The 15,841-nt window shown below is 42.3% G+C and overlaps 1 protein-coding gene across 1 annotated transcript in view; it reads left to right on the forward strand.

Annotated features, from left to right (window-relative positions):
- The window catches only part of FGGY (FGGY carbohydrate kinase domain containing), a 239,001-nt gene that overhangs the window by 12,693 nt on the left and 210,467 nt on the right, over positions 1-15,841 (forward strand). The gene's annotated exons all lie outside the window — the stretch shown is intronic.

The following is a 15,841-nucleotide window of genomic DNA, read 5'->3' on the forward strand; positions in this document are numbered from 1 at the left end:
TGCTGCACCTTTGTAGATTTATCCTTGTTTCTAAGAATGTATACCACCTGTTTCTTGGATATATAGGTAATCCTTGACTTACAATCACAATTGAGACAAGAATTTTCATTGCTAAGCAAGATGGTTGTTAAGTGAGTTGTGGCTGATTTTTATGACCTTTTATATATTTTTTTTGCCATGGTTCTTAAGCGAATTGTTAAATGAGTCATCTGGTTTTTAAGCAAATCTGGCTTTATTGACAGTGTCACGGAAATTAAAGTCTGTTAGGACCTTAACTCCGGAGGTCAATGGATAGAAGCCTTAATCATTTATTTAAAAACAAAGATAAAACAAATAAAAGACTGTCTCAAGGGACAGGAGAACAGATGCTTCTTACATCATGGAGGTTAAGAAGGAAGAAGAAGGAGGAAAAGGAAGTGAAACCAGAGGAGGAGCCAATAAGACACACTAGTTAACTGTTTCATTACTAAATGTCTCTGAGGGGCTGTCAATATACAGCGTGACAGACAGTGCTTGCCAGGAGGTGACTGGAAGTCTGCAAATGGCGATCACATGATTCGGTTCGCTGTAACCCTTGTAATTACATGCCAGTTGCCAAGCGCTCGAATTTTGATCACATGACTGTGGGGATTCTGCAATGTTCATAAGTGTGAGGACTGATTGTGTGAGTCACTTTTTTGACGTCATCATTTTAAATGGTCACTAAATACAGTGGAACCCCGACATAAGAGCTGCTCTACTTAAGAGCAACTCGAGATAAGAGCTGGGAGGGGAGAGATATTTTTGTTCTACTTACAAGCCCAAATTCGAGATACAAGCGCCAAGGAGCTGTCTCCTGAAGCCAAACGCTAACTTCCGCGTTCGGCTTCAGGAGACAGCTGCGAAGCGGCGCGCGTGTTTTAAAAGGTTGCAGCCGGCCTGGAGGGGTCGGGGGGGTGCTTGCAGCTTTCTTTCTTGCTCTTTTTCTTTCTCTCTTTTACCTTCCCTTCCTCTATTTCTTCTTTTCTTTCTCCTTCCCACCTTCTTCCCTCCCTCCCTCCCTTCACTCATTCCTCTCTTACTCTCCCCTTTCATAAGTTTCCTTGCTTCCTTCCTCTGTTCCTGTCCCTTCCCTCTTTCCTTCCTTCCTTCCCACCCTCCGTCCATTCATTCACCCATTCCTCTCTTGATCGCTTAAAACCGGTCCCTGGTGCAAAAAGGGTTGGGGACCTCTGTCCTACAGGATTGGGTGGCAGAGAAGTTGAACATATGTAAATTTAAAAGTTTAAGAAAGTTTACAAGTTAAGTGAAAGAAACTTCATTATTCATTTATATGTACATGTACATTTCTTCATTAAAAACATGTCTTTCTGCATAATTTAGACTAACTTTGTGAGTTTTTTGAGGGCTGGAACCAATTAAAATTATTTACATTAAGTCCTATGGGGAAAAGTCGTTCGAGATAAGAGCTGCTCGACTTAAGAGCCCAGGTCCGGAACGAATTAAACTCGTATCTCAAGGTACCACTGTATACAGTTCTAAGTCGAGGACTACTGTACTCAGGGGTGGGTTCGTCCCATTTCGGACCAGAAAGTCCAAACCCCTATCACCCCGCTGATGATGTCAGGATGGTGTCATGGACCTGGTTCGGTCGGTGCCGGTCTATGGACGCCATCTTTTTTTAAAAAAATTGACTATTTTTTTTACTATTTGGATATTGTTTCCTCTGCTCCTGCTTGAAAAAGGGCCCTCATGTCCACCCTTGGGTTGAAACTGACCTTCATTTCTTTGCCTGAAGCACAGCTGATCAGCTCCTCAGCTGTGTTTTCAGCCTATTCCAGCTAGTGAGCATGTGCAGAAACCAAATTGGGTGAGGGAATGCACGCATGCGCCTGTGAATGAAGAATGCATGTGCAAAATGTCACAATGCGGATTGGCAGCCAGGTAAGTAGGAACCCACCCTTGCTTGTACTCTATCATTTTCCTATGTTTGCTGTCTGGCTATGATATATATCAGACCACTTGCAGCAAGATTGGTTAGAATTGCTTTGTGATCATCCAGAAACAAGATATCTACCTTCAATCTATTTTGAACGCTACTGTCAAGTCCGACTGACAGAGCTTAGAAAATATAGAAACATAGAAGACTGATGGCAGAAAAAGACCTCATGATCCATCTAGTCTGCCTGTATACTATTTTCTGTATTTTATTTTAGGGTGGATATATGTTTATCCCAGGCATGTTTAAATTCAGTTACTGTGGATTTATCTACCACGTCTGCTGGAAGTTTGTTCCAAGGATCTACTACTCTTTCAGTAAAATAATATTTTCTCATGTTGCTTTTGATCTTTCCCCCAACTAACTTCAGATTGTGTCCCCTTGTTCTTGTGTTCACTTTCTTATTAAAAACACTTCCCTCCTGGACCTTATTTAACCCTTTAACATATTTAAATGTTTCGATCATGTCCCCCCCTTTTCCTTCTGTCCTCCAGACTATACAGATTGAGTTCATTAAGTCTTTCCTGATACGTTTTATGCTTAAGTCCTTCCACCATTCTTGTAGCCCGTCTTTGGACCCGTTCAATTTTGTCAATATATTTTTGTAGGTGAGGTCTCCAGAACTGAACACAGTATTCCAAATGTGGTCTCACCAGCACTCTATATAGCGGGATCATAATCTCCCTCATAAGCTTCTTTTCCAGCCTGAACTTGAAATATTAAAAGTTAGAATATTAAATATTTAAAGGGGCTTCTTGCATGCAAAACACACACTTTGCAGCAAGATATCATCCCTGACCTGAGCTGAAAGGCAAACTGGTTTTCCGGGGGGGGGGGGGATCTCTTTATCCCCAGGGCTGAGATATATTTCATTCTCTGGGCTGCGGTGTGGCTTTTGTTTTTGTTGTTGACCTTCAGACTAAAAAAGAAAACGAGGAAAAAATGCCTAGGAATTTAAAAGGCTGCGGTTCCTCCCTTTAATAAGCGTTCTCCTGGGATTTGAGTGTTTGCATGCTGACACAAGGGTGTGGTGAACTCCCTCTCTGCAACAGATGTCAGCAGAGCAGAAGCCAAAGAGGAGGTGATGGTTTTTCGCAGACTGTCTAGGAACAGTTGGACAACCTGCTGTCAGTAATTGTTGAGTGCTGTGCTTGCTAATGTAAGAACAAGCTGGGTTAAAGTTTTAAGAGATAAAATGTTATACAGTTCGAAATATAGGACTTCCATGAAATTCTATGTACAGCGGTACCTCTACTTACAAACTTAATTCGTTCCATGACCAGGTTCTTAAGTAGAAAAGAAGGATGCTTGGCTGCATAGCTAGAGGTATAACAAGCAGGAAGAAGGAGATTATGATCCTGCTATACAGAGTGCTGGTGAAACCACATTTGGAATACTGTGTTCAGTTCTGGAGACCTCACCTACAAAAAGATATTGACAAAATTGAACGGGTCCAAAGATGGGCTACAAGAATGGTGGAAAGTCTTAAGCATAAAACTTATTAGGAAAGACTTAATGAACTCAATCTGTATAGTCTGGAGGACAGAAGGAAAAGGGGGGACATGATTGAAACATTTAAATATGTTAAAGGGTTAAATAAGGTACAAGAGGGAAGTGTTTCTAAAAGGAAAGTGAACACAAGAACAAGGGGACACAATCTGAAGTTAGTTGGGGGAAAGATCAAAAGCAACATGAGAAAATATTATTTTACTGAAAGAGTAGTAGATCCTTGGAACAAACTTCCAGCAGACGTGGTTGGTAAATCCACAGTAACTGAATTTAAACATGCCTGGGATAAACATATATCCATTCTAAGATAAAATACAAAAAACAGTATAAGGGCAGACTAGATGGATCATGAGGTCTTTTTCTGCCCTCAGTCTTCTATGTTTCTATGAAAAGTTTGTAAGAAGAAGCAATTTTTCCCATGGGAATCAATGTAAAAGCAAATAATGCATGTGATTGGGGAAACCACAGGGAGGGTGGAGGCACTGTTTCCTCCCAGGAGATTCCTAGAGAGGCCCCACGGAGGCTTCTCCCTGCCTTTTCCAGATATAATTTTGGAGGCTCTGATTTGTAAGTGGAAAATGGTTCTTGAGAAGAGGCAAAAAAAAATCTTGAACACCCGGTTCTTATCTAGAAACGCTCGTAAGTAGAGGCGTTCTTAGAGGTACCACTGTATTTTTTAAAAAAGGCTAATTCTTGCTCTTCTAGTAAATTTAAAAATGAAAATTCAATGTGGAATAATTGGAAAAAATACTATATAAACGTAACCCTTTTTGTTATTTTTGAGTCATCTTGCTCCTGGCAATGGTGTGGACTTCAGTTTTCTTGGCAAGTGGTTTGCCATTGTCTCTTTCCTAAGGCAGATGAGTGATAGGCCCAAGGTTACATAGTTGATTTTGTACACTCATGATCTTCTCGTCTGGTGCCTTAACCCGGTGTTTCCCAACCTTGGCAATTTGAAGATATTTGGACTTCAACTCCCAGAATTCCCCAGCCAGCAAATGCTGGCTGGGGAATTCTGGGAGTTGAAGTCTAGATATCTTCAAGTTGCCACGGTTGGGAAACACTGCCTTAACCATTACACCAAACTGGTTCTTGCCACATACTTTAGTTATACAAAAGCAATTTGTCTTTCTCATAAGCTGCCAATGACAAATGCATGCTTTTATCAGTTATCTATGTTCTATGGTGAATATATCTTGACAGTGTGAGCTGATCAGTGGTGGGTTGCTATCTGTATGCTCCGGAGCTCAGTTCTGATAGCAGCACCAGATTGCACAATTTGCGCATGACCGCTCAGGTGCCGTCTTTGCTGGTCCAGTGGATGGCACATCTTTAAAAAAAAATAGGGAAGAATTCATGCGCAGAAGCAAAATCTCATAAGGGGAAACTTTTGTGTGTGAGATTTCAATGCATCGTGCATGTGCAAGTGTCCCTTCATAAGATTTTGACATGTTTTTGCTTTCTGTGCATGCGCAGAAGCAAAATCTCATGAGGGAAGCGTGCATGGGTGCGCACAGGTGCATGCACAGAAGCACCCAAATGAAAAGGATGTGCACACAGTGAACCGGTATGCAGCTGGAGCTGATGTATAAAAAAAATATCCCTTACAACAGTGATGGGGAACCTATGACACGGGTGCCATAGGTGGCATGTGGAGCCATATCTGCTGGCACACAAGCCATTGCCCTAGCTCAGCTCCAAGGTGCATGTATGTGCCGGCCAGCTGATTTTTGGCTCGCACAGAGGCTCAGGAAGGCGTTTTTGGCTTCCAAAGACTGTCCAGGGGGATGGGGAGGGCCTTTTTACCCTTCCCTGACTCCACAGAAGCCTTTGGAGCCTGGAGAGGGTGAAGCATGAGCCTACTGGGCCAGTGAAGGACTATCAAAATTTTTATTATCACACTGTGGGCATGTCGGTCACCTTCAGGACCGTCTTCTGCTGCACGAATCCCAGCGACCGATAAGGTCCCACAGAGTCGGCCTTCTCCGGGTCCCGTCCACTAAACAATATCGTCTGGTAGGACCCAGGGGAAGAGCCTTCTCTGTGGCAGCCTCGGCCCTCTGGAATCAACTCCCCCTGGAGATTAGAACCGCCCCCACCCTCCTTGCCTTTCATGAACTCCTTAAAACCCACCTATGTCGCCAGGCATGGGGTAACTGAGTTACCCCTAGGCTATGCTAAGGCTATGGTAGATTTGTGTATGGTTTGTATGGTTTTAATAATGGGTTTTAAATGTGCTTTTTAACATTGGATTTGTGATACTGTATCTTATTGTGAGCCACTCCGCGGCATACAAATTTAATTAATGATAATGATAATGATAATGATAATGATAATGATAATGATAATGATAATGATAATGTCTTATGCATTTTCTTCCAATATCTTTCAGTGTAAATTGGGTGCTCTGGGGTGGAGCTCCATTTTCGCTACCCCACTGCATCCCGCCCCCCATCTGGGCAGTAGCCTGCCCCTGTACTGGGCCCATCAGAAGTTAGGAAATAGGCTGTTTCCAGCCTCCAGAGGGCCTTCGGAGGGGGGGGAGCTGTTTTCACCCTCCCCAGGCATTGAATTATAGATGTGGGCACTCGCACATGCGCGATAGTGCGCGTGCACGCTCTTTCTCAGCACCCGAGGAAAAAAAGGTTCACCATCACTGCCTTACAGTATATCTACACAATAAATCAACAGGTTTGTAGATTGTGGATCTGTAAAAAACTGCTTTGCAACCTAACTGAATACCAGGTGCTGAAAAGATGACTTTGCTTGCTGTGCTGCAAGATGGCAATTGTGTCGAAGAGTTTTTCTTTCTCTTTGCGCAGGACCAAAAGGTTTTTCAAGCCCCTTTGAAGAAAAAATGAGTTTGCTTTAAAATACATTAGCATCATTAATGTTCCTTTTGGAACTTCAGCTGTGCCTGGTTTCCATGCCAATATTTTTTCTTTCCTTTCTATTAATTCTTTAGAAATTTAACATGTTGTTTAGGGAACATTCAATTTCTGGCTGTTTGTGTTTACATTTTCTGGAAGTGATCTTCCTTCTCATCTCCAAGGTTAGTAATCTCTTGCCACAACTATTCAGAGAATCGGCTTTCAGATACAAAGTTTACATTTTGATTCTAGCTTCTCACCACGATCAGTATGTATACACTCAGCATATGTGTGAGGTTTTCACATGCAACTGTTTACACATTTGACAATGAGTCTTCCCTTGCCATCACCCCAGATAACTCTGATGAAGGATATTAAGTCAGTTCCACAGAAGCTCAGGAAGCAGAAAATTCAGTAGTTGGCCAGCCTGGATGTAACAACAAATTGTGATTGGTTGGCATTTTGAGGCAAGTCCTAAACTAGAAAAAGCTCAGGAAACCTAAAAACAATTCTGAAATGTTCTAATTTTAACATGCATTGTGAATGCTCAAGAAAGCTGAAAAGCCTCTAAATGTACCTTTAATATTGCCACAAGCTGATTCGATTGTAGAGGGCAAGCACGCTGTCCGTGCAATACCATTCCAAGCCAGGGGATTATTTACATGTATTGCATGAACTTCCTGTTAGGAATGATTTTGCTGGTGAGAAAATAACTGGATTGAGCAACTGTTAGACGGAATTTAGGACAGAAAATTTCTCTTGCTGTTTATCCTTTTGCCTACAGCATTATTTTACAGGACTGCTATTTTATTTCCTTCTCTGAAACATTTCCTTACTTGGCATTCCCGTGAGAAACGTCAGATATTTAAGGCTGACTATTTTTTCAGTCAGTCATCAAATGGGCATCATTGAAATATTCTAGGGTAGTGATGGTGAACCATTTCTGGCTGCACCCACAAATGAGTGGGTGTGCTAGCATATGTGCATGTGCACACACCCATCCCTTCCCCCCTACATGTGCAAGCCCCCCATGTTGCCCCTGTACACGTACACAATCCCTCCCCCCATTCCCGTGCATGCACACAGGCCTAACTGAAACCTGGGATGGTGAAAAAATGGGCAAGCTGGACGTTCAGAAAGCAGACTTCTGTTGTGGCCATAGTAGAAACATAGAAACATAGAAGACTGACGGCAGAAAAAGACCTCATGGTCCATCTAGTCTGCCCTTATACTATTTCGTGTATTTTATCTTACAATGGATATATGTTTATCCCAGGCATGTTTAAATTCAGTTACTGTGGATTTACCAACCACGTCTTCTGGAAGTTTGTTCCAAAGATCTACTACTCTTTCAGTAAAATAATATTTTCTCATGTTGCTTTTGATCTTTCCCCCAACTAACTTCAGATTGTGTCCCCTTGTTCTTGTGTTCACTTTCCTATTAAAAACACTTCCCTCCTGAACCTTATTTAACCCTTTGACATATTTAAATGTTTCGACCATGTCCCCCCTTTTCCTTCTGTCCTCCAGACTATACAAATTGAGCTTTGCAGGCTGAGGAATTCTGTGAGTTGAAGTCCACAAATCTTAAACTTGCCAAGGTTGGAGACCCCTGATTTATGGTACAGGTAGTTCCCAACTTACAACCACTCATTTAATGACTGTTTGAAGTTACAACATCAATTTAAAAAGTGACTTGTGACCACTTTTCAAACTTGCGACCATTGCAAAACCCCCAAGGTCACATGAACCAAAGTCGGGTGCTTGGCAACTGGCATATATTTATGATAGTTGCACTATCTCTGGGTTATGCCATCACTGCTTGTAACCTTTCCAGCTGCCTTCCAACAAGTAAAGTCAATGGGGTAAGCCAGATTCACTTAACCAGCCCCATGATTCATTTAACAACTGCACTGTTTCATGTAACAACTGTGACCAAAAAAGGTTGTAAAATGAGGCACATCTCACTTAACAACTTACTTGCTTTGCCACAAAAAAATTGGATACTGTTGCAGTTGTAAGTTGAGGACTACTTGTATATGTTTGATCCTTCTTTATGATGGTCTTTTAATAATTCTGGTTCAATGTACAGCACCACGACTCTATTTTTTTTAATTTGTGAGATATCCAGAATTTCTGATGAATTTGGCTGGCCTTAAAAATCAAAATAATAAATAATGTACCGTATATACTGTACTCTGTGAAGTCTAACACTTCTTTTAGGGTTTACATGTGATTCTGACCTAAAATCAATACTAAGCAATCCTATTACCTCCCTACTTTAGGAATTGCTTCCCTCCTTTCACTCCAGTCTTTTGCATACCTCCTCACTGAACTACATATATTATTTCCAAATCAGATGTTAGAGTTCATATCAAGGAAACTTATAATTTCTCATGATGACAGCATCTCGGGACTTGTTTTGGCAAGAATATTATTTATGATTGCTCTTGCAGAAGCAAGAGGCTGGAGCACAGTCTGTACTCTTGATCAATAAAACATGCAACTTGTTTGTGTGAAACGCACATCTTTGCATAAAGTAAGGTGCCAGATATTTATAGGTGAAAGATACGGCTTTCCAATATACACATGGTCTCATTGTAAGTGAAATCAGATATTCAATTTGGTTTCACTTACAGTTCAAAATAGGTACCAAAGTTGCTATTTTGGTTCTTTAAGACAAAAGGCTTAAAGAACTACTGAACAAATAGCTCCAAATGTCTTTGTGTGGCCCTTGGAAAAATATTAATCCAGAGAAAGAGACTGAAATGTTTAATTAGCTTATTTATACCAGCAATATTCCCTGTAGGCAAAAATTTGATATTGCGAGTCATTACGATGCTTGGCATTATGGGGAACTTGCAAGCCGTAATCAGATTTCTAGCTTTTATTATTTATTTTAATTTTATTTATTTATTTTGTCCAATACACAATAATACACAATGAAGGTTATAGAGGATATAGGAGAGAAGAAATACGAGATATAGGAGAGACTATAGGACAGGGGACGGAAGGCACTCTAGTGTGCTCATGTGTGCCCCTTACTGACCTCTTAGGAATCTGGAGAGGTCAACCGTGGATAGTCTAAGGGTAAAATGTTGGGGGTTAGCGGATGATACTACGGAGTCTGGTAATGAGTTCCACGCTTCAACAGCCCGATTACTAAAGTCATATTTTTTACAGTCAAGTTTGGAGCGGTTAATGTTAAGCTTGAATCTGTTGTGTGCTCTTGTGTTGTTGTGGTTGAAGCTGAAGTAGTCTTTGACAGGCAGGACATTGCAACATATGATCTTGTGGGCAATACTTAGATCATGTTTAAGGCGTCGTAGTCCTAAGCTTTCAAGACCCAGGATTGTAAGTCTAGTTTCGTAGGGTATTCTGTTTCGAGTGGAGGAATGAAGGGCTCTTCTTGTGAAGTATCTTTGAACATTTTCAAGGGTGTTAATGTCTGAGATGCGATATGGGTTCCAAACAGATGAGCTGTATTCGAGGATGGGCCTGGCGAAAGTTTTGTAAGCTCTGGTAAGTAGTCTGAGATTTCCAGAGCAGAAGCTATGTAGGATTAGATTAACAACTCTTGAGGCCTTCTTAGCGATGTTGTTGCATTGGGCTTTGGCACTTAGATTTAGTGTTTTTCAACCTTGCCAATTGGATTTCAATTCCCAGAATTCCCCTGCCAGCATGCTGGATTTGAAGCAAGGTTGAAAGACACAGCTCTAGCTCTGCTAGAAGATAAGAAGCAAAATAGGTAGCATAGTTGCTATTTTTGTTCTTTAAGACAAAAGGCTTTGGCCTGATTTTTTACCATTTCTGGATAGTCCCAGCAATTGCTGATATTTCCTGGAAAAGAAAGGTTTGGTTAAAAATATATTCCCTGATGTGAAGTGATTTCAGAGTTTAAAAATACTGTAATATTTCAGCAATTAAAGGTTTTGGTGCAGTTGATTGGGCAGTAACAAATAGAAGCCAAACTTCATTCAATAGGTACTGATTGAAGCAGTTTGGCATGTGTTGCTCAGAAATTAGTGTAGTACTTTGAAAAGTATCCAAATTTGTATGTATTACCTAGAAGGTGGAGTCTATGAATAAGCAGCAAGGCACACTGATTGGCATTAGATAGATAATGAGAATCAGTAATGGGCAGCCAAAACTTTTACTGCCACACTGTGGGTGTGGCTTATTTTGTGGGTGTGGCTTAATGGTCATGTGACCAGGTAGGAGTGGCTTGCCGGCCATGTAATCACATAGGAATGGCTTGAACGACCATCATCATTCAAGTGAACTGTTAAGTCCTCGACTTACAACCTTACCAGTGTCGCTCGCTGGGGTGACAATTTGCTTTGTGTTTCCTGCGCTCTCCTTCCTGGGTCGCCCTCCCGCCTCAGGCTGGGTAGCTAGGCGAACGGGTGCTGCCAAAAGCATAAATGCTGCCAGTGCCGCTTCCACCCATGCCTTCTGCTTGCACCTCAGGCGGGAGGTGGCTGCATGAGACTGGAGGGCAGCCAGGCAGGAGAGAAGGAAGCTCGTCTGAGGCCAAGAAGGAGGAAAAATCAGGGAGCAGAGATGCAGCAGCAGCAGCAGAGAAAAGAAGGAGAGCCGAGCCGAGATCAGTAATCCAGGAAGTGACAGCTGCCGATCAGCTGCAGCTGCACATGCATCTTCATTTCCGCTGGTGGAACTGTATTCCACCCCGTCCTGCCTGCTGCCCATCCCTGATGTAATTTATCATGAACCACTGAGTCGAAGGCTTTACAGACATCTATGTAAATTGCATCTATTGATTTACCCTGATCGAGATGTGTAGTCCATATTGTTTGCAGTGTGTAGGAGTTCCAGGTTATAGGATAATTTTTTTATGAAACCAAATTGTTTGATAGAGAGCAGGTTGTTAGTTTCTAAGTGGAGGGTAATGGATTGGTTTATGATTGATTCCATGACTTTGCAGCAGCACAGAGAGATTGGTCTGTAGTTTTCTACTAGACTGGGATCTTCTTTTTTTAGATGGGATGACCACAGATAGTGACCATAGATTTGATAGGGAACTTGTCCTGAAGGATTTTTCAAAGATTATGCTTAATCTAGGTTCAACTGTGGCTGTGGAGAGTTTTTCTAGGAAGAATGTACATAGTCCATCAGGCCCAATTGATGGAGGTGATTTTAGACTGTGTGGTTCTTTTTCAACATTGTCTTCAATAAAGTCTGATTGTGTTAAATCATTGTGAGTATTTGTGATACGACTAGGAAATTTTGGGCATGAGCTGTTGCTGTCTACAAAGGCTGAGCCAAAGAATGTGTTGAAGATGTTAGTTTTGACTGTTTCATCGTAGCATTTCTATGTTGCAGTATTCCCCTTCCCTTGGGAATAATTCCTGCAGATCCTCACACTTAGATCTCCTTGATTTCACTCTTTCCTTCTTTGCATCTTTAGCAAACCCTCCAGAAGGAAGCAAAACCAATATAACAGAAGCTCCAGGGGTTGGTTCCACTTACCTTTGCTTCCAGTTTGCATCGTGACATTTTACGCATGCCCCCTCACTCTGCTCACCCATGTGTGTCCACCTTGTGGAGCCAGGGTGGCGCAGTGGTTAGAGTGTAGAACTGCAGGCTACGTCAGCTAACTGCTAGCTGTAGTTCAACCGTTTAAATCTGAGCACCGGCTCAAGGTTGACTTCCGAGGTGGGTAAAATAAGGACCCAGACTGATGGTTCTGTAAACTGCTGATTCTGTAAACTGCTTAGAGAGGGCTGTAAAGCACTGTGAAGCGGTATATAAGTCTAAATGCTAATGCTATTATGGTAGATTATTGTGCAATTTGACTTCCATGCATGCACAGAAGGTGGATACACCCCGAAACACAGCTGAGGAGCTGATCAGCTGTCCTTCGGGCGAAGAAATAAAGATCAGTTTTAACCCAAGGGCGGGTGGGAGTGCTTTTCTCAAAGCACAGAACGTGGAGAAGCCATCCAGAGAAAAGAAAATTGGCTGAAAATTCAGGAAAAAAGATGGTGGGTAGCATGGACTGGCATAGATAGAACGAGATCCATGACACCAAAATTACATCACCAGCGAGTTGCTAACGGTTCGAGCAAATCTGGTCCGAACTGGGAGGAACCCACCCCTGAACAGAACTCTTTCTTTACTTCTGGAAGAGTAAGATTACCAAGAAAGGCAATACAAGGATAATGTTTTGGGAGAAAACAGTGGTTGTATTCATCTAGCCTCCATCTGAAGACTTTGTCCTCTAGTGTTGCCAACGTGTCTGTGTTTGCCAGATTTACACCCATACTTAGGAATAAAGCAACAGAATAAACTGTGGTTTCCATGGCCACTTGGCTGTTTATTGTCCTCTTGGATCAATACGATACAATATTAAAGGCTTGCCAATCTGCCACCCAAATAAGCAGCAGATGTCTCAATTGACATAAACTGCTCGGCATGAGTGTTCATTTTTGACATGGCATGATGGAAAGGCACGGCTTGAAATCGCAGTCAAGCAGCACAAAAATTTCGAAACTGCGTCCCCTACAGATTTTAGAGTTCTTTGGGAATCATAAGAATACTTGTTTTTTAGATTTATGACTGCCGTAAAACACTTTCAGTGATGCTTGAGCAACTTGCTTAGGTGTGGGATGCAATTTGACTAGCGTGTAGTTGAACTTATTGTTCTCTGCCAGCAATTTATGAACTGCTACTTCTAGGAATTTTTTTTTTAACTGTTCACATTATTTTGTATATATTATTTTAATGGTTATCTGAATAAAATGGAAATGTACAATACGTTACATATTAGCAAACCTTCTTATGGATTTGGATTGTAGGCAACCATGAATATCTCTATTTTATAGGTGGGGAGGAAAAAAACCCCAAATTCTTCCAGTATGCACATAGATATACAGTGATCCCTCGATTTTCGCGATCTTGATCTTCGCGAAACGCTATATCGCGATTTTTCAAAAAATATTAATTAAAAAATACTCCACGGTTTTTTTTGCTATACTGCGGTTTTTCCCACCCGATGACGTCACTCTCTTCCTTTCTCATCTTTCTTTCTCTCTCTCTTTCTCTATCTTGCTTCTTCCTCTCTCACACTCTCTTCCTCCCTCTCTCATCTCTTTCTTTCCTTCTCTCTCTTTCTCTATCTCTCCCCCTCTTGCTCTCGAGCGGCGGGCGGCGGGCGGGCGGGCGAGCGGCAGGCGGGCAGCAGCGAGGAGCCGAAGATCGGGGTTTCCCCTTTGCGTGGGCGGCGGGGAAAACCCAGGGAAGGTTTCTTCGGCCGCCCAGCAGCTGATCTGCTCGGCAGCATGGCAGCAGCGAGGAGCCGAAGATCGGGGTTTCCCCTTTGCGTGGGCGGTGGGAAAACCCCGATCTTCAGCTCCTCGCTGCTGTTGCGCTGCCGAGCAGATCAGCTGCTGGGCGGCCGAAGAAACCTTCCCTGGGTCTTCCCCGCCGCCCACGCAAACTCCACCATCTGCGCATGCACGGCCATGGAAAAAGGGAGCGCATGCGCAGATGGTGTTTTTACTTCCGCATCACTATATCGCGAAAAATCGAGTATCGCGAGGGGTCTTGGAACGTAACCCTCGCGATACTCGAGGGATCACTGTACAGTATGCTTTATTTTTTCCTCAATTCTTCTACTGTATCTCTAAGGTTGCATGGCAAATAGAAAATAAGGGATATGGTGTTGGAAAGTTAATGTTCACTGATTTATTTATTTATTTGTTTTGTTTTGTTTTGTTTTGTTTTGTTTTGTTTTGTTTTGTTTGGTTTGGTTTGGTTTGGTTTGGTTTGGTTTGGTTTGGTTTGGCTTGGCTTGGCTTGGTTTGGTTTGGTTTGATTTGTATGCCCCCGTCTCCGAGGACTCGGGGTGACTCACAACATATCAAACAATATACAATGTACATATTTAACTTTAAAAATTAATAGCATTTAAAATCATTCATTCCCATTTACTCAGCAAGACATACTACACTTGTCGGCCAGGGGGCTAGGGTCTAATGGCCGCAAGCCTGGCGGCACAGAGAAGTCTTTAAACTTTTATAAAAGGCGAGGAGGGTGGGGGCAGTGCAAATCTCTGGGAGGAGCTGATTCCAAAGGGCCGGGCCCCCCACAGAGAAGACTCTTCCTGTAGGTCCCACCAAACGACACTGTCTAGTTGACGAGACCTGAAGAAGGCCGACTCTGTGGGACCTAACCGGTCGCTGTGACTCATGCGGCAGAAGGCGGTCCTGGAGGTAATCTGTTCCGATGCCATGTAGGGCTTTATAGGTCATAACCAACACTTATATGTCATTTTCTCCATTATTTCAGAGGATAGGTTATAAATGAGCATTTGAAACTCCTCACCGAAATACCATCCTTGCATTTGACAACACTCTAGAATGTCATTATGACTGTTCACTATGAAAAACACATCCATCTGACCAAAACTCAAGTGCAAGGAATCAAATTCTACCACTGGAGCAGCACGGAGGTAGAGGGGGAGGGGCACAATGCATCTCTAACACAGGGGGCAAGGGGAGATTAGAACAGTGTAGACCCAAAACGAGGGCATGGGCAAAAACATTGCAAGAGCAGACATGTACCATTATAGAAAGCAACAACAATAACGGGGGGGAGAAAGCAACATCACACACCTCCGAAACATTGAATCATGGCTCCACCTCCTCCCCTGGGGAGGGAGGGAGGCAGCAGATACAAGTAAAAGCGGTAGATCCCCCGGCAGCCAGCAGGATTAAGCCCACAATCAGAGTTACCGCAAGGGGGAGGGAAGGGTGTGGCCCTGTGACGCGGGCAATGAGCAGACTGAGCAATGCTTTATAAATGGATTTGTCTCCCACGGCATTTTAACACTCTGACGAAGTTAGCAGCATGCTAACGAAAGCTAAGTGATTTTATTAAAGTTTCTATGTTCCGGTGATCGAGATGGCTGCTGCCTCATTACTCACGCATATACCTGGAACTCGCATTTTTAGGACTATTCTTGATATATATCTATATATATATATATATATATAGATCTATCCCACCCCCCAAAAAACAAGATCAAGAACAGGACAATGGCACCACCATCCTTCCTTACATCAAAGGCACCACGGATAAAATTAGTAAAATTCTACAAAAACATAACATCAAAACCTCATTTTGCACTAACCAAAAAATATCTAATATCCTAAGGAGCCCCAAAGATAAAATCCAATTAGAATACCAAGGTATCTATGAAATCCCTTGCAAAACATGTGCAGCCACATACATTGGACAAACTAACCGAAGAGTGAGCCAGCGCATGGCAGAACATATGAATGCAGTCAAGAAACAGGAGAAGACCTCCTCCCTTGTCCAGCACATTAAAAGAACAGGGCACGAAATTGACTTTGAAAAAACTAAATTACTCCACAAAACAGAGAATTTATATAAAAGAATCTCTCTAGAAGCTATTGAAATTGAAAAAAGATCTTTTTGTTTAAATAAACGGGATGATACC

The sequence above is a fragment of the Erythrolamprus reginae genome, chromosome 3, assembly GCF_031021105.1.
Source record: "Erythrolamprus reginae isolate rEryReg1 chromosome 3, rEryReg1.hap1, whole genome shotgun sequence".
In the NCBI taxonomy this organism is placed as follows: domain Eukaryota; kingdom Metazoa; phylum Chordata; class Lepidosauria; order Squamata; family Dipsadidae; genus Erythrolamprus; species Erythrolamprus reginae.